The 26,227-nt window shown below is 40.7% G+C and overlaps 1 long non-coding RNA gene and 1 other non-coding gene across 2 annotated transcripts; one reads left to right on the top strand and one right to left on the bottom strand.

Annotated features, from left to right (window-relative positions):
- Positions 1-600: 600 nt before the first annotated feature.
- Positions 601-20,535, top strand: LOC129620587 (uncharacterized). Its single transcript, XR_008698579.1, has 3 exons — positions 601-724; positions 12,040-12,152; positions 20,409-20,535. It is a non-coding gene; the product is annotated as an uncharacterized LOC129620587 (long non-coding RNA).
- LOC129622206 (U6 spliceosomal RNA) lies at positions 19,439-19,545 on the bottom strand. The gene has a single exon (XR_008699878.1). It is a non-coding gene; the product is annotated as a U6 spliceosomal RNA (small nuclear RNA).
- Positions 20,536-26,227: the final 5,692 nt, after the last annotated feature.

The following is a 26,227-nucleotide window of genomic DNA, read 5'->3' on the forward strand; positions in this document are numbered from 1 at the left end:
GTGCAGTCTGGACTCAGAACCTGGAGCCTTTTCCTGTGAGGAGAACCCTTCCCTGGGTAGGGAAGACTGGCTGAGCTGGGAGCAAAGGCAGCTTCCAGCATGGCTGGTGCAGAAGCCAAGACCCTGCTCTGAGATTTGGAGGGTTAGAAGGAAAGGAATGTGGGTGAAATAGGGAGATTAGTAATCCCATAGGTTGATCCGAGAAGAGCACTCTCTGGACAGAAAAAATAAAAGGCACCATCACTAGGGAAAAGCCAAAAAAAAAAGTTCCCAGTTTTACATCAAAGCACTGTGAAATTGCCTCATTGTAAGTTTAAATTGCCTGTCTCAACTGTGTAACTATATGCAGAACATACCTCCATCTGTTCCCCTGGAACAGGAAGTTGTATCTGTAGACTGACACACAGTGCACCCTGATGGGAAAAGAAGCCCTGGTGGAGACCAGAGGGTCAGAAAAGGAAGCATACTAACATCAATGGAGAAAATGCTGCTTCACAAAATTTGGCTACAAGCGTTAAGCATGCAAGCTTGTCTTTAAATTTTCACAAGGACCTTGTGGAGTCAATCTTATTGTCCCTGTTTTACAGACATGAAGATAAAGGAGTTTGATCATTTGTGGCCTGTTTGACCAGTCAGCTTCACTCTGCTCTGAGCCCAGGCCCGTATTTCTCATCTCACCACACCCATAAGTGCTTTCTGACTTGGAAATGGAGATTAAATTTAGGTGAGTCAAGACAGATAATTCAACTGGGAAGAATCATCTGTTTGGCATCATTATTATTGGACGGTATGATAGTTTCAGCATATTGCCTAATTTCCCAAAGATTCCCAAGAAGCACTTTGCTACAAGCTATTATGTACTGATATAAAGTTAAGTTATAAGGATATATTGTACAACAAAGCCAATACTTTATGATAAGTATAAATGGAGTATGCTGCTGCTAAGTCACTTCAGTCGTGTCCGACTCTGTGTGACCCCATAGATGGCAGCCCACCAGGCTCCCCCGTCCTTGGGATTCTCCAGGCAAGAACACTGGAGTGGGTTGCCATTTCCTTCTCCAATGCATGAAAGTGAAAAGTGAAAGTGAAGTTGCTCAGTCGTGTCCGACTCTTAGCGACCCTATGGACTGCAGCCCATCAGGCTCTTCCGTCCATGGGATTTTCCAGGCAAGAGTACTGGAGTGGAGTATAGCCTCTAAAAATTGTGAATCACTGTATTGTACACCTGTAACTTATATAATATTTTACATCAAGTATACTTCAATAAAAAAATCTCAAAAAGAGATACACCTCTCAAGAACCCCCAAAAACAGAAACATTCCATTCTTCCAATGAAAAAAATTTAAGAGCTATTTTTAAAATGCAGCATCATTTTATTGTGGTGCTAATGGAATTAGATACACTCAGCTATATAAACAGGGCACACCATGTCCAACTGGCCTGAGAGGGTGAGGATAACAAATATTATTCAAAGCAATTTAGAGATGTGCAAGGATAGCTCCCAGAGAGGAAGCCATTAGCAGGTTTATACCATGTCTAGATTTTTCTTTTCTATTTTTGTATTATAGCATAGCTGTTGATAATCAAGAAAGATTACTTGTTTCCAGGGTGAAGGAAAAAAAGCAGCCAATTACACTGAATCAGAAGTATCATTTGGTGGGGAATAATAACTGATATGCATGATGAGTGATTTAATTAAAGTTCCAACAAAGAATTTTAATGAGGACATTTTTACTCATTCATTCGCTCATCATTTGTTCATTCATTATTCTTTTTTTTTTTTCCTTCCAATGCCAGGCCCTGAGAAGTGTCAGAGAAAAGATAATGAGTCAGGCACATTCCTTCCCTCAGAGAACTTGCAGTCTAGTGAGGGCAGTTGATATGCAGAGCTACTACCTCGAGGTGATGGGCTTTGCAAGGACAGGATAAGCAAAGGGCTGTACAAGCCAGGAGAAAAGAGGCCTCTAATGCACCTACAACTGTGTGACTGTTAAAGCAACCCAGGGGCCAGAGACCAGTCCTGATCCCTACCATGGCTGCCAATGTAGCAGCTGCAGAGCTGCAGTTACACTGTGATAGCAACAGCCAGAGAACAAGGTGAAGCCAGGACTGGCAAGCTCAGTGTTGTGGTTAACAGGTGTTAAAGCAAGTACAAAGAAAATGTAACAGCAAGCCACAACTGGGTTTTGAAAGGTAAGCACTCTATTAAATGCATAAAGAAATAACACAAGCAGGCAATGGTGGTATTTCACAGAAGTTTAAATCCATCTTCAATTACCAGGATCCCAAAACTTTCCCTGTGGTTTTTCTAAGCCTTGACATTTATTTTGGCTACAGCTCTGATTTCGGAAGGATGGAAGTGTTCAGAGTTAAATGTTTAGAAGTAAAAGATGAATCTTTGAAAGAAAAAGGCTGGAATTGTGATTAGAGCATCATTTGGAACTTTCTTACCTGCTAATTCCACACACTGTTTTCTTCATTTTTTAAAAATTGCAGTGCTCCATTCATCCATTAAATACATGAGTGTGTGCTAAGTCGTTTCAGTCATGTCCGACTATTTGCAATGCTATGGACTGTAACCCACCAGGCACCTCTGCCCATGGGATTCTTCAGGCAATAACACTGGAATCGGTTGATGTGCTGTCCTCCAGGGGATCTTCCTGATCCAGGGATGGAACCCTTGTCTCTTATGTCTCCTGCATTGGCAGGCAGATTCTTTACCACTAATGCCACCTGGGAAGCCCCATCTAGTGCCTGCTGCTGCTAAGTTGCTTCAGTCGTGTCCGACTCTGTGTGACCCCATAGATGGCAGCCCAACAGGCTCCCCTGTCCCTGGGATTCTCCAGGCAAGAACACTGGAGTGGGTTGCCATTTCCTTCTCCAATGCATGAAAGTGAAAAGTGAAAGTGAAGCCGCTCAGTCGTGTCTGACTCTTAGCGACCCCATGAACTGCAGCCTACCAGGTTCCTCTGTCTGTGGGATTTTCCAGGCAAGAGTACTGGAGTGGGGTACCATTGGCTTCTCCCATCAAGTGCCTCAGATCAGATCAGATCAGTCACTCAGTCGTGTCCGACTCTTTGCGACCCCATGAGTCGCAGCACGCCAGGCCTCCCTGTCCATCACCAACTCCCGGAGTTCACTCAGACTCATGTCCATCGAGTCAGTGATGCCATCCAGCCATCTCATCCTCTGTCGTCTACTTCTCTTGCCCCCAATCCCTCCCAGCATCAGAGTCTTTTCCAATGAGTCAACTCTTCGCATGAAGTGGCCAAAGTACTGGAGTTTCAGCTTTCGCATCATTCCTTCCAAAGAAATCCCAGGGCTGATCTCCTTCAGAATGGACTGGTTGGATCTCCTTGCAGTCCAAGGGACTCTCAAGAGTCTTCTCCAACACCACAGTTCAAAAGCATCAATTCTTTGGCGTTCAGCCTTCTTCACAGTCCAACTCTCACATCCATACATGACCACTGGAAAAACCATAGCCTTGACTAGACGAACCTTTGTTGGCAAGGTAATGTCTCTGCTTTTGAATATGCTATCTAGGTTGGTCATAACTTTCCTTCCAAGGAGTAAGTGTCTTTTAATTTCATGGCTGCAATCACCATCTGCAGTGATTTTGGGGCCCAGAAAAATAAAGTCTGACACTGTTTCCACTGTTTCCCCATCTATTTCCCATGAAGTGATGGGACCGGATGCCATGATCTTACTTTTCTGAATATTGAGCTTTAAGCCAACTTTTGCACTCTCCACTTTCACTTTCATCAAGAGGCTTTTTAGTTCCTCTTCACTTTCTGCCATAAGGGTGGTGTCATCTGCATATCTGAGGTTATTGATATTTCTCCTGGCAATCTTGATTCCACCTTGTGTTTCTTCCAGCCCAGTGTTTCTCATGATGTACTCTGCATATAAGTTAAATGAACAGGGTGACAATATACAGCCTTGACAAACTCCTTTTCCTATTTGGAACCAGTCTGTTGTTTCATATCCAGTTCTAACTGTTGCTTCCTGACCTGCATACAAATTTCTCAAGAGGCAGATCAGGTGGTCTGGTATTCCCATCTCCTCCAGAATTTTCCACAGTTTATTGTGATCCACACAGTCAAAGGCTTTGGCATCGTCAATAAAGCAGAAATAGATGTTTTTCTGGAACTCTCTTGCTTTTTCCATGATCCAGCGGATGTTGGCAATTTGATCTCTGGTTCCTCTGCCTTTTCTAAAACCAGCTTGAACATCAGGAAGTTCACGGTTCATATATTGCTGAAGCCTGGCTTGGAGAATCAAGTGCCTACTGTGAGCTAAATAAACCTTGAGGATACACAGGTGAGCAAGTGCCATCATTGCTCTGAGAGTTCCATCTTGATGAGGGGGAAGCACTCAAACAAGATAATACATTCCCATACAAGATAATAAATGGATGGGACATACCCTGGAAACACAGTGGAGGGACTGACTGATCTACTCAAGAAAGATATCACAGAAGACAATACCTTTGAGCTTCATTCCAAAAGATAGGCAGGAGTTTTTAAATAGAAGATGGCAAACAGCTGTCTGAAAAGCCTCAGCCAAGATATGAAGGCATGAATTTGCATGAAATGTTAACAAAGGTGACCAGTTTTAGGTAAGAATTAGAGTGACAGGAGATGAGCTGGAAAGGTAAGTTGAGATTCTTCTACAGAAAATGGGGGGGAAAGTAATTGCTTAAAAGTTTTAGTGGGTTCTTTCTGCAGAGAGAGAGGGAATTGCTTCTAGTAGACCTTGGTTTCCCAGGTGGGCAAGTGGTACAGAATCTGCCTGCCAATGCAGGAGGCACAGGTTCTATCCTTGGGTCAGGAAGATCCCCTGGAGAAGGAAATGGCAACCCACTCCAATATTCTTGCCTAGAGAATCCCATGGACAGAGGATCCTGGAGGGCTAGAGTCCATAGGGTCACAAAGAGTCAGACACGACTGAAGAGACTTAGCACACTCGCACAACGTTAGCTTGGCATCTGCCTGTTGTCTACTAGCCCAGACATTTTCAGACAAAATTTTGAAGCAGGCAGAGCGCACATAGAATGTCCCTCTCCACCTTACTTCTGCTTCCCCTCGTTCCTTCCTTCCTCATTCCTACCCTCTGTCTCCAGACTGCTTTCTAGCTTCTTTTACTCTGGGGATCTAGTCTGCAGCTAAAGACTCCCTTCCTCCTGGCTTTGCTCCAGACTCAAACCAATTTGATAAACATTATTTTAAAAGAAAGACACAGTAGCTTTACTGTGTCACTTCTCAATACAATATATTAATAGCTGACTCTCAGCAGAATTAATCTTTGTTGTATATACATTTTTGGATCTGGTCAGTGCATGAACACATGTTTGTGTATGTGTTTATGAAGATTTGGGGAAGGAGTAAGCAGGTGTCTTTTGGGCTACCAAGGTCATCACCTGGATTCACATTTCAGTGAAAGTAAGGAGCTGGCCACACCTAGCCACCTATTGGCTGGTGTAGTTATTGCCCTATCACCCATAGTCCAGTGGTGAACAGTGATGTTGATTTACCTTCAATGTACAAGGTTCCCATGTTTAAAATATTTATAATCAGCACTTGCTAAAGATGTATAAATTATTTATACTAGCAGAACAACCATCACCACCATAAGAGTTCATTCATAAAGTCCCACTGTATCTTGATAAATCTGTAGGCTTCCTGCTTTAAGAATACTTGGTGTTTGATGAGATGCTTTGAACAAATTAAAGAGAGAAAACATAAATAGATAAAACTATAAATTATATGATGGTTTTATTGTTAAAACTGATTGATGACCTATGAACAGAAGCATCACTGTCATAATCTATTAAACCAAAGGTGGTTCCAGGATCCTCCTATTCTTTCTTTTACACACAGCCCATTATAGTAGATATAGATTTCTAATATAGTCTCCATGTTCTAAGTGGGTGTTCTAGAAGGTATTGGGATGATGAGAGTGTTTAATATTACCAGTATGGCTAGAGGAATATGTTTATCAGTGCAAGCAAAAACCTGCACTGTGGCAGTTAAGGAAAAGCCATTTGCCTCGCAGTGTGTGTAGTCTAAGATTTTTACAGTCTCTGGTGGCAACATTAGGAGGCAGAAGTAAGAGATGATACTAATAAGCTCTGATCTTGCAGATGCAGAATGCTGGGCCAAGAACTGACTATAAAAGGCTTTGCCAACTGGGGATCCAGGACTGGCACTTAAATTAAAATATGAGAGCTTCTCTTTCTCTCTTTTTGCATGACCTCTTTCTTCCCTATAAAGAAACAGAGGCCAATAGCATTCTCTTCCTAATTCTACTGAAGCTGTTTAGCTTCATGAACAAAGGGAGATGGAAATTTTCTTTTAAACCAGTATCTTAAGCAGGTCAGCAGAGAACTCTTCTACATCTCTGAGGAAAGGTAGAAATAGTAATGTGGGCCCTCGAGGGAACCATGTCACAAAGCAGGGGTGGGTGTATTGTACAGGTGGGACTTCACGACAAGCATCACCATCTAGACTCTGGCTGAGAGGAAATATTTAAAATGCTCATTGCCAGAGGTGATGAGGCACCTCCATGCAGTCATGGGAAACAATTGTTGGAGGCTAGAGGAGTGGAGTCTGGAGAGTTTTGAGCATACTCTCTTCTCCTGAGTTGAACTCCTTCCCCTCTTTGACAGTTGCTGTGTACAAAGCAGGTTAGCCCATCGCTTTGGGGAAAGGAAAATCCAAACTGAGGGACCACAGAAGCATTATCCATCTGCAACTTGAGCAGGGCTTTTGCATATTAGTACAGAGCTCAATGATCAGCAAGAGGGTTGTTTGTGTTTGGCTTATGTTTGCTGTGTTACAAAACTAAGGTGAAATCTGGCCTGCAATCCCCGAGGTCTAACTAATCCAGTAATGAACTGAGACAGCTTGATAGGCAATGTGTCTACCCAATTCCCAGACTGTTCTGTTCCGAGAAGATATTTTCTAAGTTGAAAATGGGGTAATGTAATGCGCCCCACTCAAAAATGACAGATCTCGCTGTAAAATCATCTATGAATGAATTGAGCTGGCGATGCCTTAACTGTTCCTAAAATTATATTCAGGAGTCTTATTGTCAAGAAGACATGATAGGTTTATTAAATACCCTATAGAATAATGTACTTGAAGTGCCTGCCTTATGCAGTTTTTTTCTGTTTAATCTGAGCTGTATGTATGCTACTACAGCTTCAAAACATCTGGGCACAGCAATTTTTTCTTTCCTGCACCTGCAAGGGTAAGTACACACATAAACAAAAAAGAAATTAAATCTTCCGCAGAGCTGGGGAGAAAAAGAACCCAACCAGCCATGAAGCTCAAGGGAGCAGTATGACAAGTGCTGAGCTGTAAACAAGCTTGAGAGGGATTTAATTCTTATGACAAGTGCCAGTGGTGGCGTCTCACATGGACACAGCATATGCACACATTTCAGAGAGGAGCCACACAGGATTTAATGCAAATAGAAGAGAAGGGAAAGAAAAAGAAAAGGCTCTCAGTGCATCAGCTTCTCCTCATCTATAAACAGCCAAGCAAATCAGGATGAGCTAGTGTTGTAATTATCTTGATTTTTCAGAATTTTGTCACCCAGAAGAGATTTTTTAGAGTTTCCTCCCTGCTCTTTATAATTATAGCTGCTGTTCCAACCTCTGCCAAGGGTTGGTGGCTGCAAAGTAATATTCACCAGGTGGCTGCTTTGCAGCAGAGAAAATCACCAAATTTCCTTGGTTGGTCTAGTTTTGTCACTTAGGATTCAAATAAAAACTTCAGAGGGCAGCCATTCATCATCTTGTGACAGCCACTTTCGCTTGTACCTTCTTGACTCCGGCACCATGGGGCCCTCCTGCACTTGAGTAAATGACAGGACTAGGATACCAGGTAGCTGTGTTCCACTTTGCTTAGAATCACAGACACCTGTGTCAGGAGAGATTTGAAACCGAGTCAGAGCCCAGAAGCTAGACCCCTTCCAAATGTGAAATGCCATGTTTGCTGATCCCTATTCTCTTTGTGTGTTCAAGAACTAGAATGCAGAATGGGAAAGGGGAGGAGAGAGTGATTCTTGAAAACAGACAGGTGGGATGGGAGATCTTGCTTGTTGCTTACCTATTATCTGTCTCCTACATCAAGAGTGGGCAGACTAAGGTCCATAGGCTAAATCCAGCCTGCTGCCTGTGTTTATAAATAAAGTTTTATTGGAACACAGCCTCATCATGTGTTGCCTACAGCTGCTTTCATGCTGCAAGGGCAGAACTCAGCAGTGGCAACAGAAACCATCTGGCCCACAAAACCTAAAATATTTATACTGTATAGCCCTTTACAGAAAAGGTGTGCAAATCCCTGTCTTATACTATCAGAGCCCCATTTTGACTGTGACAGTCATGTGCCATTAAAAAAAAAATCACTTTCCTGACGCTAGGGGTGGACATGTGATCCTATTCTGCCTAATGAGATGTAAGAAAAAGTGAACTGGGTGGAGGTGGGCTCTAGGAAAACTATTATTTTTCTAGATTGTAATGGGAAGGCTCCCTGAATCTCTTTCCCAATAGTCTTCTGCCTTTGTGGCATACATTAGCTATTCCCAGCAGTCAATAGTAGCTTTACATAGTGGTGTGATTCTCTGACTTAGTGGGTAAATGTGGTGGAATTTGGGATGTGGAGAGAAGTGGGACAAGGTGGAATTCTCTCTAGTTCCATATTAGAAGATCTTCTTTTTATTCCATCCATGAGGAGGTTAAAACCATTTCTTAATGACTCCCCCTAGCTCTTCCCGCAGGACTTCTCCTCTCCCTACTCTCTTCCTTCTCTCTGCTGAGGTTCCCATGCTTGATATGCAGGGGATGGGAGTGAGATGAGACAGAGGAAAGTGGAAAGGGCGGAGGGTTCATGGAACACACAATGCAAATGTCTCTTACCCTTACTGCCTCCTAACCTCATCAAACTACATCTATTAATGGACTTGACTCAAAAACTGATCATCACAGTACAAAATAAGGCCATGCCAAAATGATAGCTTCAGTGGGGACGCCACCAAAACCATCCCTTGGCTTTCTCTGCTTCCTTCCCTGGGTTTCAGTAGGACAGCAAAGATTCTGAAAGAAACCTTGAAATTTCTAATCTTTTCTCATAAAATCCAAACAAAATCCAAAGAGACAAAATGAGGTCAATATTTTAATGGAAGATAATACACCTGATACCTTCCTCCATAGAGTCCTAAAAAGTCAAATATCTCATCTTGTGTAAGACCCATGTTGGCTTTTAAGATACAAAGAGTATCTTAAAAAAGTTCTGGAGTTGAATTCCTATTAATATTTACCAGTAGGAATTTTAAATGAAAAAAATCTTTAAAAGGATTCTAATGGTGTCATTTGCATAAATGTTTCTATCTGAGAGATATCATTCAGGAAAGCATCAAAAATACTTTTATTTTTGGTGTTAAGTTTCAACATGGTTTGGTAAATTGCCTGTACTTGGTTTAACTTTTCATGGTTTTTTCTAAAAATTATCGTAGACTCTGGCATCTGGGCTTGTGAAGTTTTAAAGAAATATGATTGAATCCATAAGGCACGTGGTGCTTTAGAAATCTCATTTCCACAATTTAAAGCAATGATTCTCACCTCCTTCTTCTTTGGGGAGTGACATCAGATCCGCCAAACCCCTTCACCAGAAACGGCTCTAAAACACAACCATAAATATGGCTATCCCAGCCTTCTCAACATGCATCTCTGAAAATATAAATGGCCTGGCAATATTGCCAAGTTAAAACATAACAAAACACTCCAGAGTTTCAAGATTTGCAGTCATTATGACAAATGTAAACAGACTGTTTACTTGGAAAAAAATATCTAGGAACTTTGAAGAGCACTAGAATTTGCATCATTGTGGAAAGCAGAAATGTGCATCAGCCCCCAAAATTCCAGCCCCCTGGGGTACACACCCTCCATATATCTTCTCCCCTTGACTACAGGCAGAAACTGTGAATATAATGAGATATTAAATGTCAGGTTACTAATAAATAAGTTGCCTTTGTTTAATCAAGAGGGAGATTGTGTAAGTGGACCTGACAGATTGGAAGTGTGAGAGGACTTATGGGAGAGAACCTTGGAGCTAACCAGATGGTGTCACTGACTCAATGGACGTGAATCTGAGCAAACTCCGGGAGACAGTGAAGGACAGGAAACCTTGTGTGCTGCAGTCCTTGGGGTTGCAAAAAGTCAGACATGACTTAGCAACTGAACAACAACAGCAAGTAGCTAAATTTGAGGACAGCCTCTACAAACTGAGAGCAACTCCTGGCCAATAGCCAGCAAGAAGCGGAGGCCTCATTCCCACAGCTGAAAGGAGATGAATCCTGTTAATGACTTGAATATGCTTAGAAGAGGCCTCCAATCTCTAAATGAGACCCCAGCACAGCCAATACCTTGATTTCAGCCCAGTGGAATCCTGAGCAAAAAATCTAGTTTACCCACACCTAGAAACCTAACCCATAGAAATAATACATTTGTTTACATTTGATTTCGCTTCCCTGAACTCTCACTCTTGCAGACCCTGCCTCATGCATGCTGACCACTCAGGGCTCAATTACTCCTTCTGGAACCCTGACCTTAGGAGTCACTCCAAGTCTCTGCTGTGAGGTCTTCTCACAAGGTATGCCCTCAAGGCCCTCGACTCAGAACTAGGGCACGTGGGAACAAAGGCTCTAGTTTCTTTCTGTTGTACCCCTTCCTGCATTGTACATGCCCCTCAGTTTACTTGGTGTTTCCTTAACCACCCTGTCTTAAAGCTTTGCCCCAGAAGAGAGGAAAAAAATAAGAACTCCAGTATCCACTGTCTTTGATTTCCTTTTTCTTAGTATCCCCTGAGGGTGAGAGGCGGAGAAGGCGATGGCACCCCACTCCAGTACTCTTGCCTGGAAAACCCCATGGACGGAGGAGCCTGGTAGGCTGCAGTCCATGGGGTCGCTAGGAGTCGGACACGACTGAGCGACTTCACTTTCACTTTTCACTTTCATGCATTGGAGAAAGAAATGGCAAGCCAATCCAGTGTCCTTGCCTGGAGAATCCCAGGGACAGGGGAGCCTGTTGGGCTGCCATCTCTGGGGTCGCACAGAGTCGGACACGACTGAAGTGACTTAGCAGCACCAGCAGGGTGAGATGGGTCAGGTTTTTCTCCTGACCTGTATTTTTCTTCTTGCGGGGCCATGCTGAGTCACTTCAGTCGTGTCTGACTCTTTGTGACCCCATGGACTGTAGCCTGCCAGGTTCCTTTTTCCATGGGATTTTTCAGTCAAGAATACTGGAGTGCATTGCCATTTCTTCCTCCAGGGGGTCTTTTTGACCCACAGATTGAACCTGCATCTCCTGCTTCACAGGTGAATTCTTCACCACTCAACCACTGGGGAAGCCCATATTTTCACTCTTACCACAGAACAATGTTTCCTGATATAGCTGCCTTAGTGGAAGGAGTATCTTCTCTGTAATATGAGTGAACTCTTTGGGTTCATTCATCCATACTTAGTTCTTAGTCTGATCAAGGGAAAAAAGGAATTTTGAGAATCTTATCTTGAGAAAATAATCTTTTTTGTAACTAACATCTTTCTGCAAAATTATTTTTTAAATATTAAAAACTGAGTATTAACTCTTTCACTCTCTTGATATGCCTCTTGGAGCCATCACTATCAATAAACACACAATGCCTTTAGTAGAAATACAAGACTAGGGGGGATGTCTTGTATTCAGGAAAGCAAATAAGAAAAGCACATTAATGTTTTTTCCTAAATACTACTCCTGCTACATGGGCAAACTCTGGGAGATGGTGAGGGACAGGGAGGTGTGGCATGCTGCAGTCCATGAAGTTGCAAAGAGTCAGACATGACTGAGCAACTGAACAAAAACAACAATCCCTATTATAAGGGAAAGCAGAAGCAGAATGAAGAGCTGTGGAAGAGTCACCAGAAAAGCAGCCTCATTCCTCAGTAGTTGTTTTATCTTTCTTTCAAATCGGTATTGATTATTCACCTTTCTTATTACAGGGGCTCCAAATGACTCTGGGCTGTTTATTTTTCAATATACTTTCAGAAGCATTTCCTACCCAAAGATGTCAGACACATGTACTAGTGGCTCTGAGGCACTTTCTGAAAGAGAGGTATGGAATGGATACATGAACCTATGATTTAGGGTCTTAGGGAGCCATGTTCCCATCTCCACTTTGCCATCCAAGTGCCATGAAATCATGGAAGAGTGTTTTACAGTTTCTGAGTCTTATGTTTCTTATTTCTAAAATGAGCTTTGTTTTTTATTTTTATTTTTTTTTTAATTTTATTTTATTTTTAAACTTTACATAATTGTATTAGTAAAATAAATAAATAAATAAATAAAATGAGCTTTGCAATATGTAATGAAAATACAACTGCCTAGAATAGGTCCTGATTATATAGTACATGTTCAATATGTGGACTTGGATAGCTAAAGCTATTATCAGAAGTCTAAATTGTCTTTAATTCAGTCATATTGGTGGAGAGTAACAACTCTGTTTTGTAAGCTTTGTGTTCTTGTAAAGCATTTTTTCATGAGTTGAATTGAACTTGGGTTGAATTGGACAGTGTCTATATAAATCTTTTACCTTTGACTATTTATTCACTCATTACAGATGACATCCAGTGGAGGAAAGCACTGATAAATTTGTTGGTACTGGATTTCAAGTACATTTTTTTTTTACACATAATTGTCTTTTCTTTAAAATATTTTTTTTGCCTTTTCATTTTAAAAATCATAATTCTTGGTTGGCAAAAAAAACCACCAGTGGAATGTAACACTTTAATTGGCCAAACTGACATTTAGATCCTGTAGTTCATTCAAGAAAGGAGTGGATTTCAGATGTGTGTGCGCTTAGCCATTCAGTCATGTCCAACTCTTCCCAACCCCAAGGACCGTATCCCACCAGACATCCCTGTCCATGGGGATTCTCCAGACAAGAATACTGGAGTGGGTTGCCATGCCCTCCTCCAGGGTATCTTCCCAACCCAGGAATCGAACCCACTTCTCCTGCATTGCAGATGGATTCTTTACTGACTGAGCCACCAGGAAAGCCCTGGATTTCAGATATGTATGTGCAATTCAATAGCTGTGTTTAGTACTGTTTGTCTCTTTTGCAACAAACAGATGAGAAAAACCTGTCTCCACGACCCTTGTTTTTTAGCTTTGTGCGTAATACTTTCTGGGAAATGAATTGTTAAATGAGGTCAAATAATAAATAGGTACAGAACTGTTTAAAAGTCAATACCAATTGTTACATTTCCCATAACAACGTCACACCAGAAAATAATTAGATTCGGTAGCAAGCTCACTGATGCTGAGTCTTACTCCACTGATTCCTATTCTCCGTGGAGAGGCAGACTCAGTGTTATTGCCTGAAGATTGTTTTATGGATTTTAGTTTTTTAATTCCCATGAGAGCATTCAAACGGCCACAGCTGCTGGGCTTATCAAAGTGTAGCTGAAGACATCTGCACTGTGTTTCCTGCTGTCTTTTATATTCTCCATGCTTATTTAAATGTAATGTAACTGACCTTTAGTCCAATCAGTTTAACTCTGCATTGAGAGTTTATTGTGGATAGTGGAAGTGGGGAGCAGAGTGAGTTTCATGCTGAAAATTCATGCAAGGAGGTTAAAAAAGACATCTATGGGGAGACCCTTTGTCTATGAAAATGAGGAAGTAGGTCAAAAAAAGGAAAAAGCAAACCCACAAAGGTTGTCCAGGTGAGAACTCCATAATGAGAATGTTGTTGTTGTCCAGTCACCCAGTCGTGTCTTTGCGACCCAAAAGACTGCAGAACGCCAGGCCTCCCTGTCCCTCACTATCTTCTGAAGTTTGCCCAAGTTCATGTCCATTGCATTAGTGATGCCATCCAGCCATCTCATCCTCTGATGCCCTCTTCTCCTTCTTCCCTCTATCTTTCCCAGCATCAGGGAGAATGAGAATAGAACTATAAAAAATAAGAAATAAATTTGAGAAGTTAATAATATGTGCTTGGTCCACCCTATGCCTGTTCTCTTTCCTTTGACTGTTGACATTTTCTCTAGTGCTTTCCTGGCTGTCCATTCCTGGTCCAGGGACACTTTCCCTAACTTCTTGCCCCTTCTTACCATGTCCTTAATCCTCATTAGGATGTACATACTTCTTCTGCATCCCTGGCCCAGGTAACGAAATTGCTAATGGGATGGTCTGAAAATAGGCGTAAATATATTGGTTTCTGCAAGGCACTGTCTTTGAAGTTTAGAGTGAAGGTTTGGGTAGCCTGGGGCTCGTCTGACTCTAGTGGAGAGTCACGTCATTGTCCTACTTCAATCATGGAAGTAGGACAATCAGGGAGATCATTGTGGGCAGGAAGCTGCACTGAAAGATCAGAGCCCCTCAAGTTACATCTGCTTACTCTAACACACATAACAGAATATAAAATTGAAGTTTGATGAGGATAAAGTTGCAGGACTGAGGGAAAGTGGTAGGGTCGGAGGACCCAAAGGTGTCAGCAATCACAGCAGCATCCCACCATCGGAAAATTAGGAGATCAGAGATGCTAAGAAAGCATAGCTCCTCATTTGGTGCCTGCTGCTATTTATTTGTAGCATGCTGCTGCTAAGTCACTTCAGTCGTGTCCGACTCTGTGCGACCCCATAGACGGCAGCCCACCAGGCTCCCCCGTCCCTGGGATTCTCCAGGCAGGAACACTGGAGTGTGTTGCCGTTTCCTTCTCCAATGCATGAAAGTGAAAAGTGAAAGGGAAGTTGCTCAGTCGTGTCCGACTATTAGCAACCCCCTGGACTACAGCCTACCAGGCTCCTCCGTCCATGGGATTTTCCAGGCAAGAGTACTGGAGTGGGGTGCCATCGCCTTCTCCATTTGTAGCATAGTAGACATGAAATTCCATGAAAAGAAGGAAAAGGCAGCAGGGTCATTGACAAGATGGATCTTCCCTGCAATTTAGCTCCACAACTCTCCCTCTCTCATTACTCCAGTCTCCATAACAGTACACATTGGTGTTTTTGCAACACTTCTTTAAAAGGGCCTCATTAGAAATCTCTGCAAATTCCCATGACAGAGTATGCATTCATTCATTCAATTATAGTTATAAGAAGCCTGTGTTTTTTAGGTGTGTTCCAAAATAAGACAGACTCTTTTCTCAAGGAGTTTGTAATCTAATCCAGGAAAGATATGTGAGCAAGTAATGGGACAATGCCATGCTGTGTGACAAGTGCCCAGTAGATATATGTGTGGTAGAAGAGCAGGTGAAGGAGGATAAAAGGCAAAGAAGGTGCTCACAGCAGAGGTCATGTTGAATGAATAGGAGTTTACCGGCTAGACAAGTTGGGGAAAGCATCCCAAGCAATGGAAGGAGCTGGTGTAAAGATACAGAGTATTGAAGTAATCTTGTGCCTCCTTAGGGGACAGATAGATTGAAGTTCAATGAGATAGAAGGGAACAGGGGGAAGATGATGAGAAGTTCTGAATGTATTGCTAAGGATCTTGGGTATTATTTTATAGGTGATGGACAAATTGAAGAATTCCTGACACCTTGGATGGTGAAGTAAGAGAGATTTGCCCCAGGACTCTGCACTGTCCCTTTCTACCTTTCTATGGACTTGTTTTCCCCCAGATGACAAGAGCTGAGTTAGTCACACTCTGGTTCATGGCACTCTGTTGACATAGGTTTATGCACATCCCTTCATTTATTTCATTGTGTTATATTTTAATTTTATTTCATTTTCCCTCTTCAGCCATGATCCCCACAGCCATTCCATCCTCTTCACAGAGGCATCCACTCTGGTGGATTTGCCAGATGTCCTTAGATATTTACGTATCCTTGTAACTTATGCTGTGCCTTTTTGTATGTGTATTTTTCTTGTTGAATTTATTTATAAATTGTAAAAACAATTAAAATTTTTTATTTTATCAATACATTGGAGTATAGTTGATTAACAATATTGTGTTTGTTTCAGGAGTACATCAAAATAATTCCATTATACATATGCAGCACAGCGTAGAACATATTCTTTTTCAAATTCTTTTCTCATTTAGATTATTACAGGGTATTGACCAGAGTTCCTTGTTTTTTTAGCTCACACAGACAGTATTGTGATGTAACTTGTTTTCATTCAGCACTATGTTTCATAATCTATCTTAAGGCTTTATGGGTACTTGAATTGTTACTTCCTGTGCCAATGTGCTAAGTGCTCAGTCGTGTCTGACTCTTTGTGACCCCATGGACTGTAGCCTGCCAGTTTTCTCTGTCCAAGGGATTTCCCACCCAAGAATTCTGGAGTGAGTGGCCAGTTCCTCCCCCAGGAGATCTTCCCAACCCAGGGATTGAACCCATGTCTCCTGCATTGGCAAGCAGAATCTTTACCACTGAGCCACCAGGAAAGCCTTATTAACTCCCATAGAATTACAGAGTCAGAAAATACTGTATGTTGGTGAGGATGAAGGGATGTGGTGCTCTCATGTATAATTACTTGGAGTGTGAACTGGTATAGCTGTTCTAGAGGGCAATCTGCCACACTGGTAAGCCAAAGATACATACAGCTCATACCTGCAATCCCAATCTTGATTCCATATCCCCAGATAATTCCTATCCAGATCCATAAGGGGACATATAGGAGGGTGCTTATTGCTGCATTGTTTGTTCTAGAGGACAGTGAACTTCTTGTTCACCTTTAGGGGAAGAGATCAGGAAATGTGAATAGATTCTGTGGGGAAAACTTATATTTTTAAAACAAATAAGTCATTTCATCCATTAACATGAAAAATCTCTACATTTATTTGGGGTCTTTTTTATACCCTTTAATACCCTTTATACCTTTTAGATTTTTCTCCATCAAGGCTTCTTATGCATGCCTTAGTATTTCATTCCTAGATATTATATAGCTGCTGTTGTTATGGTGAGGAAGGCTGTTTTTAAAATTACATTTTCTCTTCAATTGCTATTAGTGTAATGAAACCATTAGCTCTCTTATCATGACAGGTTGTTGCTTTTGACGGTTTTCCAAGTAGGGAATCATGCTATCAGGAAAAAATATTATTATTAAGTCTCTTCCCTCTCAAAACTTTTAGTTCTTGCTTTGCTCTTTTTTGTTACAGTGGCCAGGACTTCCAAAGTTATGCTGAACAAGAGTAGAGATAGCTGTTTTCTTTGTTAATGATTTTAAGATGGCTACATTTAGAGTTACTCTAGTAGGTATGAGGTTTACTCCAGGTAGCAACAAACAGACTTTACCAGACCCAGACGTTCCCTTCTATTCCTAGTTATCTGAGAGTTCATATTTTTATATTACAAATAGTCATTGACTTTTTTTCAAATGCTCTTTAGGCTTCTATGAGATAGTGGTTTTTTTTCCTTTTTAGTTCGTTAATGTGGTGATCTACAAGGACAGATTTTCTGTTATAAAAGCATTTTTCATCCCTAAGATAAATCTTATTTCATTATATTATTTTTAAAAACTCTGCCAGGTTCTGTTAGCTATTTTTTTTTTGATTTTACATCTATTTTCATATATGAAATGGGTATAATTTCCTTTTACTATCATCATTTTGTATTGGAATCCAGATTATACAGACTTCATAAAGTGAATTGCCTAGCGTCCTCTCTTTTTCTACGTAACAACCTACATATGATTGTTACACATTTCTAGAAAATGTGAAATTACACATTTCTAGAAAATTTGGTAGAATTTGAACAGTCTGTGGCTAGAGGATTTTTATTATTTTCATGAAAAGGTGAATTCTTATTTTTCCAATTTCACTAGTGGTTTTAGTCTATTACATTTTAGACTTCATCTTACATCATTTTTTGGCATTTGTATATTTTCAAAGACATTTGTTCATTTTGTCCAGGTTTTCAAACATATTGGCTATGTATATCTGGGTGTACAATTTTAAATTTCTAATTTCTTTCTGTATTCTGTTTATTTGCAGTTTCTGGTTGTCACTTTTCCCCTTTAACATTCTTGCTTAAAGCTCTTCTGTTTTATCAATCTTATTAAAAAAATTCAGGTCTTCGTTTAGCTAAATTTTTCTTTTTTGGTGTTTCTGTTGTTCAGTATTTTTTTGTTTGTTTGTTTTTTAATTTTATTTTATTTTTAAACTTTACATAATTGTATTAGTTTTGCCAAATATCAAAATGAATCCGCCACAGGTATACATGCGTTCCCCATCCTGAACCCTCCTCCCCCCTCCCTCCCCATTCCATCCCTCTGGGTCGTCCCAGTGCACCAGCCCCAAGCATCCAGCATCGTGCATCGAACCTGGACTGGCAACTCGTTTCATACATGATATTTTACATGTTTCAATGCCATTCTCCCAAATCTTCCCACCCTCTCCCTCTCTCACAGAGTCCATAAGACTGTTCTATACATCAGTGTCTCTTTTGCTGTCTCGTACACAGGTTTATTGTTACCATCTTTCTAAATTCCATATATATGCGTTAGTATACTGTATTGGTGTTTTTCTTTCTGGCTTACTTCGCTCTGTATAATAGGCTCCAGTTTCATCCACCTCATTAGAACTGATTCAAATGTATTCTTTTTAATGGCTGAGTAATACTCCACTGTGTATATGTACCACAGCTTTCTTATCCATTCATCTGCTGATGGACATCTAGGTTGCTTCCATGTCCTGGCTATTATAAACAGTGCTGCAATGAACATTGGGGTACACGTGTCTCTTTCCCTTCTGGTTTCCTCAGTGTGTATGCCCAGCAGTGGGATTGCTGGATCATAAGGCAGTTCTATTTCCAGTTTTTTAAGGAATCTCCACACTGTTCTCCATAGTGGCTGTACTAGTTTGCATTCCCACCAACAGTGTAAGAGGGTTCCCTTTTCTCCACACCCTCTCCAGCATTTATTGCTTGTAGACTTTTGGATCACAGCCATTCTGACTGGCGTGAAATGGTACCTCATAGTGGTTTTGATTTGCATTTCTCTGATAATGAGTGATGTTGAGCATCTTTTCATGTGTTTGTTAGCCATCTGTATGTCTTCTTTGGAGAAATGTCTATTTAGTTCTTTGGCCCATTTTTTGATTGGGTCATTTATTTTTCTGGAGTTGAGCTGTAGGAGTTGCTTGTATATTCTCGAGATTAGTTGTTTGTCAGTTGCTTCATTTGCTATTATCTTCTCCCATTCTGAAGGCTGTCTTTTCACCTTGCTAATAGTTTCCTTTGATGTGCAGAAGCTTTTAAGGTTAATTAGGACCCATTTGTTTATTTTTGCTTTTATTTCCAATATTCTGGGAGGTGGGTCATAGAGGATCCTGCTGTGATGTATGTCGGAGAGTGTGTTGCCTATGTTCTCCTCTAGGAGTTTTATAGTTTCTGGTCTTACGTTTAGATCTTTAATCCATTTGGAGTTTATTTTTGTGTATGGTGTTAGAAAGTGTTCTAAAAATATGGAACGCTTCACGAATTTGCATGTCATCCTTGCGCAGGGGCCATGCTAATCTTCTCTGTATCGTTCCAATTTTAGTATATGTGCTGCCGAAGCGAGCATTGTTCAGTATTTTATTGATTTTCATCTTATATTTATTATTTCCTTTCTTTGTATATCGTTGGGCTATCTCTGTTGTTCATTTTCCAATTTCCTGATGTAAGCACTTAGCTCATTGGTTTTAAATCTTTCTTATTTTCTGATGGATATGTTTATTAAATCTATAAATTTCCTTCTAAGCAGTGATTTAGTGTGCCATACAAATTTTGACTGGTATATTTTTAATACCATTTAATTTTAAGTTTCCTATTTAAACAAAGGGTTTGGATACATATTTTTAGTTTCCAGACAAGTATATTTTAATATTTCTTTTCTTGTTACCTATTTCTTATTTTATACATATTTCAGATAATACTATATCATCTGATTCTTTGGAATTTATTGTGACTTCTTCTGGGTCCTATTACATAGTTGGTTTGTGTAAGTGTTTTGTATGTGATTGAAAAGAAGTATATTCTCTATAAGGTTAATGCATAGATACACGATCAGTAGAAAGATCCAAGTTCTTAATTTTGTTCTTTGACTCTTTTTTATGTTTGACTTTTAAAATCTGAACAAAATTTGTCCATATGGACTTCAAATTTCCTAATCCAGGGTTGAATGAGTGTCAGTGAAATAAGATTGGACATGAGCTGGGTGATGGAGGAGGGAATTTTTTTTTCACCCTTTGTATCTAATTTGAGTGTACTACGCTAGCAACTTCCTGGAGGAGGTCATGGCAACCCACCCCAGTATTCTTCCCTGGAGAATCTCACGGCAGACGTGCCTAGAGGTCCATAGGGTCGCAAAGAGTTGGACTCAACTAAAGCAATTTAGCATGCATGCTTGCTGGTTATTTCTCATAGAGACACATATTTTATTTACAGTTGGTGTAAGAAGAGGGGAGAATAAAAGAACAAAAGGAGTGAGATTTGGCTGAGTGCTTCCCCACAGTGGAAGGAAAATTTAAGAAAGTTGCTCCAGTTTGGACCCTGTGGATGGCTTATAACTTGGAGAAAGGTAATGTGTGTATGTATGTTTGAGTGTGAGTATGTGTGAGTGTGTGTGTTTGTGTGTATGTATGTGTGCAGGTACCTTTCATGAATTGGAACATTTGGGGGGCTTTGGGACATCTTAGATGGAGAGAAAAAACAAAGTAGAGAGAACATTTTGCTATCACCTCCAAATTTCTCCTTCCTGAACAAAACAAGAAATCTCTGTGCTGTGATTGGCAGGAATAGGTAATTACATTGGAACCACTTTTTTTTTTTTGTAATTATTGCTTTGTATGAACAAATCTCAGAATTACCATAAATGTAGATGGGAGTTATACATTAATTCAGCCACTGGGTCTGAGACTAATATTTGTATATGCATGTGAGCTCCACTGGGGCTCTCAGAAATATTTTGGGAAATAGACTTTGTAAAAGACTGGATAATCAAGCAGGAGAAAAGCTCATGGTCATTGGATTTTGGGCATTAAGTGTTAAAATGACTTAATTTGTACTCATAGGATGTGTGTCTTTGTGTGTGTGTATTATGAGATTATATGTTTTTTGACAATATGTATAGCACGGATGTAACTTATTTTTTACAAGTAGCTTTGTTAACCTGCTTTATCCATTCAACCATATGTCATTGATAGGGTATAACAGCCAATAAAAATATTATTAGTAATCCACAGTTGGAAAGAATTAATACATTTGAAAATTGGAGGTATTCACTACTGGCTTGTCTGATCAGGCCCAATTTACTTAGCAAAGAAGTATCCAAACATTTAAGTATGCAAGTATATAAAGCCAAATGAGACATCATTTAATTCCTTTATTGTCTTACAGTGAAAGACAGCAAATGAGCAAGTTGATGGCTTTATGCCAATTATTTTTACTACGATTTCTTTTATGCTAAGGTATAGCTGAAGGCAAGCCCTCAAATTCTAGCACGAACATGCAGCAGCAATAACATGAATATTTTAGGGGCTATAAGATTCTTTTCATGGGTTATTGTTGGAAATAAAAAATTTAAGTTGCAACTGCTTTGCCAAGTGTCATAAATGACTGGGACTAAATGTAAGAGTTTGTGTGGCCTCAATCCCAGACTCATTTTTAAAAGACCCAAGTACTAGGTGGCTCCATTGCACAATGGATAGCGCATTGGACTTCTAAAAGACCCAAGTTCTAGGTGTTCAAGGCCCTCCACAGTGCCATCCTCTTTCTTCCTATCTTTCTAATCTTTTATCATTCACCATACTTAATGCAGTTCTGCATCTCCTTCCAGTCACATAGACTTACCTAACAGAACATGCATTTTCACATTCAAGGAATATGGCCTAAGGACCATCTTCAAATATCAAAGCCAACAACCTTGCAGTACCACGATGGCAAGAAACTCAGACAACTGAAGCTGACTAGCTGAGTCCCAGAGAACAAGGCTATTGTCACGACACCCAGCATGACAGCATGACCCCCTACATTTCCTCTGGTCCTCTACCAGACTGCACACTTTCCTTCACATAGTCCTGCTGCAGATCGTGTCTATTGGTCGGAACAGTGACCACAGCAGGGACCACACAAAGATACCTTTCCGGTCCGAACGTGGGAACATCCTGTGCTTGTTGGGGGTGTCCATTCCCATTGAAAGGGAGACATGATTAATCTTGAGGAGAATTAGAGTATTTTACCTACTTGTTTAAGGGTGATTTTTCCCATTCTAGGGGAAAAAAAATTACAGTATTTCAGTGTTTAAAGCACATCAAGAATTAATGAACATCATTCTTTTTTTCTTACCAAAGGCACGTTACTGCTTAAAACCACAAAGTGCTGACCTAGCCAGTGATTCCAGAACCCAGGGCCTCAGCATAGCATTTTAAAGACTCATCCTCATAATAAATTACTATTTTAATGATAGCCCTGGTAACACATGGTAAATGGAAAGCACTTTCTGTAGATTAAGCAACATAGCTCCCATTATTGGTTTAACTATACTTGAGACCTTAAAAAGATTTAAATAACTGTTCGTTTGATGCAGTTTCTGCTGAATTATTTAAAAACACCTCCTTACTGCTTTAACTTTGAATCTGCATTAGAAAGTATAATGCCAATTAGGATTCCTCCACTGCCTCAAATGCTCTAAATATAAATACAAACTGAATCTACCCACAAATACAATTTCTCTCTTTACACTATGATCTTTCATCCTAAACTTAGGCAAAAAAAAGCCCAAAAATTTACAGGAGAGAGTCAGAAAATTAGGAAATAATTAAAGTAACAAAAATTAAGGCCTAATGGATAGCTTTTTGGAAGTGCTAAAGACACATGGTTCAGAGTTGTGCATTTAGATAGAAAACTCAGTGTTTACATTTGACTAGTACAAGTTCAAGAATTACATAATGTAAAATATAAATGTAAGTACTTATATAAGTACTTATATAAAACCATAAATGAAAGATATTGGCTCAGTTGGTTGATTTGAATTTTATTTACTGTAATAATCAAAAGTGAAAATCAGATGCAAGGCATACCTTTGGTTGACCATGTTTTATTTTTGTTTAGTTTTTGCAAAGCTGAATGTTTCTCCTGCTCCCCTTGCCTGCCCCCGCCACTTACTTCCCATTAAATGAAACTTAGATATTAACTTTAAGCCTCCATCTGTTTCATATTCCTTATACATACTTTGGCTCCCAAGAAACCTTTCTACAGCCCACTTCTCCTACCTGGAATGCTTGTTTCTTGCTGCCTCATGTCCCTTCCTCTCTATTCAAAGCACTCTACTTAAGGAAGCTCTTCCACAAAAGAATTCTCAGTGAATCTCTTCTGGTTCCAGGCCTTCTTATCTCCCTATTAGGACTGCGCCTTATGTGGTTGTTCAGTTGCTAAGTCACGTCCAACTCTTTGTGACCCCATGGACTGCAGCACTCCAGGCTTCCCTGTCCTTCACTCTCCCGGAGTTAGCTCAAACTCATGTCCATTAAGTCGGTGATGCCATCGAATCATCTCATCCTCTGTCGTCCCCTTCTCCTCCTGCCCTCAATCTTTCCCAGCATCAGTGTCTTTTCCAGTGAGTCTGCTCTTCGCGTCAGGTGGCCAAAGTATTGGAGCTTCAGCTTCAGCATCAGTCCTTCCAATGAATATTCAGGGTTGAGTTTTAGGATTGACGGATTTGATCTCCTTGCAGTCCAAGGGACTCTCAAGAGTCCTCTCCAGCACCAGTTTGAAAGCATCAACTCTCCAGTGCTCAGCCTTCTTTATGGTCCAACTCCCACAGCTGTGCATGACTGCTGAAAAAAATCATAGTTTTGACTATATGGACCTTTGTTGTCAAACTGATGTCTCTGTTTTTTAATATGCTGTCTAGGTTTGTGCCCTGTATCCTTGTATTAATACATGCCAACTCTCCTAAAATAGGTTGCCAATATGGTTTTGAACTATTTTGTTACCACATATTTTCACTTGGATACATCTCAGCTGTTTTGCACACTCTCAGCATTACTGCTCACAAAGCATTTCTGCTGGGCAATTGGAAGTTTAGAGTATCAATTTGAACCAGAGTGCCATCTACTGGTAGGAAGGCTATAATATGTCAACATGACTTGTTCAGTGGCTAAGTAGCACTCAACTCTTTGCAACCCCTTGGACTGCAGCATGCCACTACCTCTGCCCAATGTACACACATAGAAACCAGCTCTCACAGTTTGATTAAATAAGGAATATGCTATATCAAATAAAAACCTTGCTCCCACCTTTAGTAAGATCTATGTATACAGAAAGCAATGACAATGAGATAAGATTCCCATTTGGATCCTCTAAATGAAACTGTCATCTTCAAAAGATGGGTGTGAATTTTAGACTCTGTCCTCTGGCTTTTCTGTAACTTTTGCTTTCTATTTATTAAAAAAAATCATATATGAAATGAGGAACTGGAGCAATATACAACAAAATGTCTGAATGCCATTAAGTTTCTATGGAAATGGCACTGTGTTATGAGGAAGACTAGTTCTTTATTTTACTTCAAGAATTTAGGCCTTCCAGAAGGTGAACCAGCCCTCCAGGATGGACCATAGTTTTAGATCATGAGGCTCTGAGTGACCATGCTTTCTCAGCACACCGTGGAGGGACTGTATAAAGGAACAAAATGAGAAATATTTAGTCCTTGTGTATCAGGCTGACATTTTAGCCTATTAAATAATTCTTCAAACCCTTTAATAATACCAATCTTTCTACTCACTATAAAGCAAATCACATTGTGGGTAAATTAAATTACACAGAAGCAGGCCTGTAAATTAAGAGAGAACTTTTCTTTCCCTGCACAAAGGCTGATTTAGATAGCATGGGATCATTAGTGACCAAACAGATGCCCCTCATCTATAACCCAGAGACAGCTCTCAGCTGTACAGAGAACCTTTCTTTTCCTACAGAGAGGTGAACTCAAAACTTGTCACTGATTTTTGCACCCTCTTAATCTTCCTGTTTATTCTGTGCTTCATTAAAGTCAATCTCCATGGGGCAGACTGTCATCCGAGCTCAACCTGCCTTGCTGTCTGCTCTCTCCAGAGAGCATCCTTCATCCTGATAAACGGGCTGTGAGCTGAACACGTGACTGAGCTCCTTAAAGTAAACAGATTACCGAAAGCAACCCCTTCCACACTCACTCAGCAGAACTGGATAAGTAGGAGCTCTGATGTGGTCATCGTGGTGGAGACAATGCTTTCCCGATAGATGGGGTTTCAGATTTACTGTTGTAAAATGATATAGAGGATATTTATCTTTATCATTGTGTCATCCCATACCTTTAAGGCTGCATTAGCTAATGTCATTCATTGGCCAAATGTTTCCCTCAGGATTTGGCATTGTTATAGGATGTCTGCTGCAAGCCAGGCTCTGTGCTAGGCATCGCAGGCACAAATACACACAGAGGAAGAGACAGTGATGACTGCGATGGGAAACACAGTGAAGCTCTGTGGGAAGCCAGAAGGCACGCCACCATCACAAGACCAGCCGTGTTGTAAGCTTAGCGTCTGCCTGTTTGTTGGACTCACAGACCATATTATCCCAGATCAAGTGTTATATCTACATGAAAAGGCAACACTGGAGCCCACGACTGGTTTTCAGGCAGCTCTGCCTTTACCCTGACTTATGTTGACAGATAAGACAGGAGGGCTACCGGAGGGTGCTTGAGTCCTTCCTACCTAGGAAACCAAACGCAGACGAGACTCTGGAGAAGGAAAGTCTCATCTCTCATGGAGAAGTTCTGGGGCATCGTGGATGCCTGAGCTGAGACAGTGATGTTCCTGTGACCACCAGCTGAGCATCAGAATCACTCCCCAGTATCTGGATGATGAGAACCTTGAAAAAGACACCCCCTTGTCATGGCAAGGGTAGAGGTCTGGGCAGTCCCACAGGACTTTAGAAGCATCCATCCTGGACGACCAGGGCAATAAACACCTGTTTTGAGTTAAGAATCAGGATAAATTCAAGGGAGACTCCCAACCACCACACCTCAGTTTTCCAAGGTCTGAGCAGCAGAAATCCAAGAAGGGTCCTGATTATCAGCACTTCTTAATCATGACTACAGCTTCTGCCTGCGAGGCTTGAAGATCAAAAAGAAAACACTACTCCAAGGAGATGGAGCCCACCAGAGGCTGCTCTGGGCTCCTGACTTGTCTCTAGTTTACTTAGTGAAAACAACAGCAATGAAGAGCTTGCATAGG

Source organism: Bubalus kerabau, chromosome 10 (assembly GCF_029407905.1).
Source record: "Bubalus kerabau isolate K-KA32 ecotype Philippines breed swamp buffalo chromosome 10, PCC_UOA_SB_1v2, whole genome shotgun sequence".
Classification (NCBI taxonomy): Eukaryota; Metazoa; Chordata; class Mammalia; order Artiodactyla; family Bovidae; genus Bubalus; species Bubalus kerabau.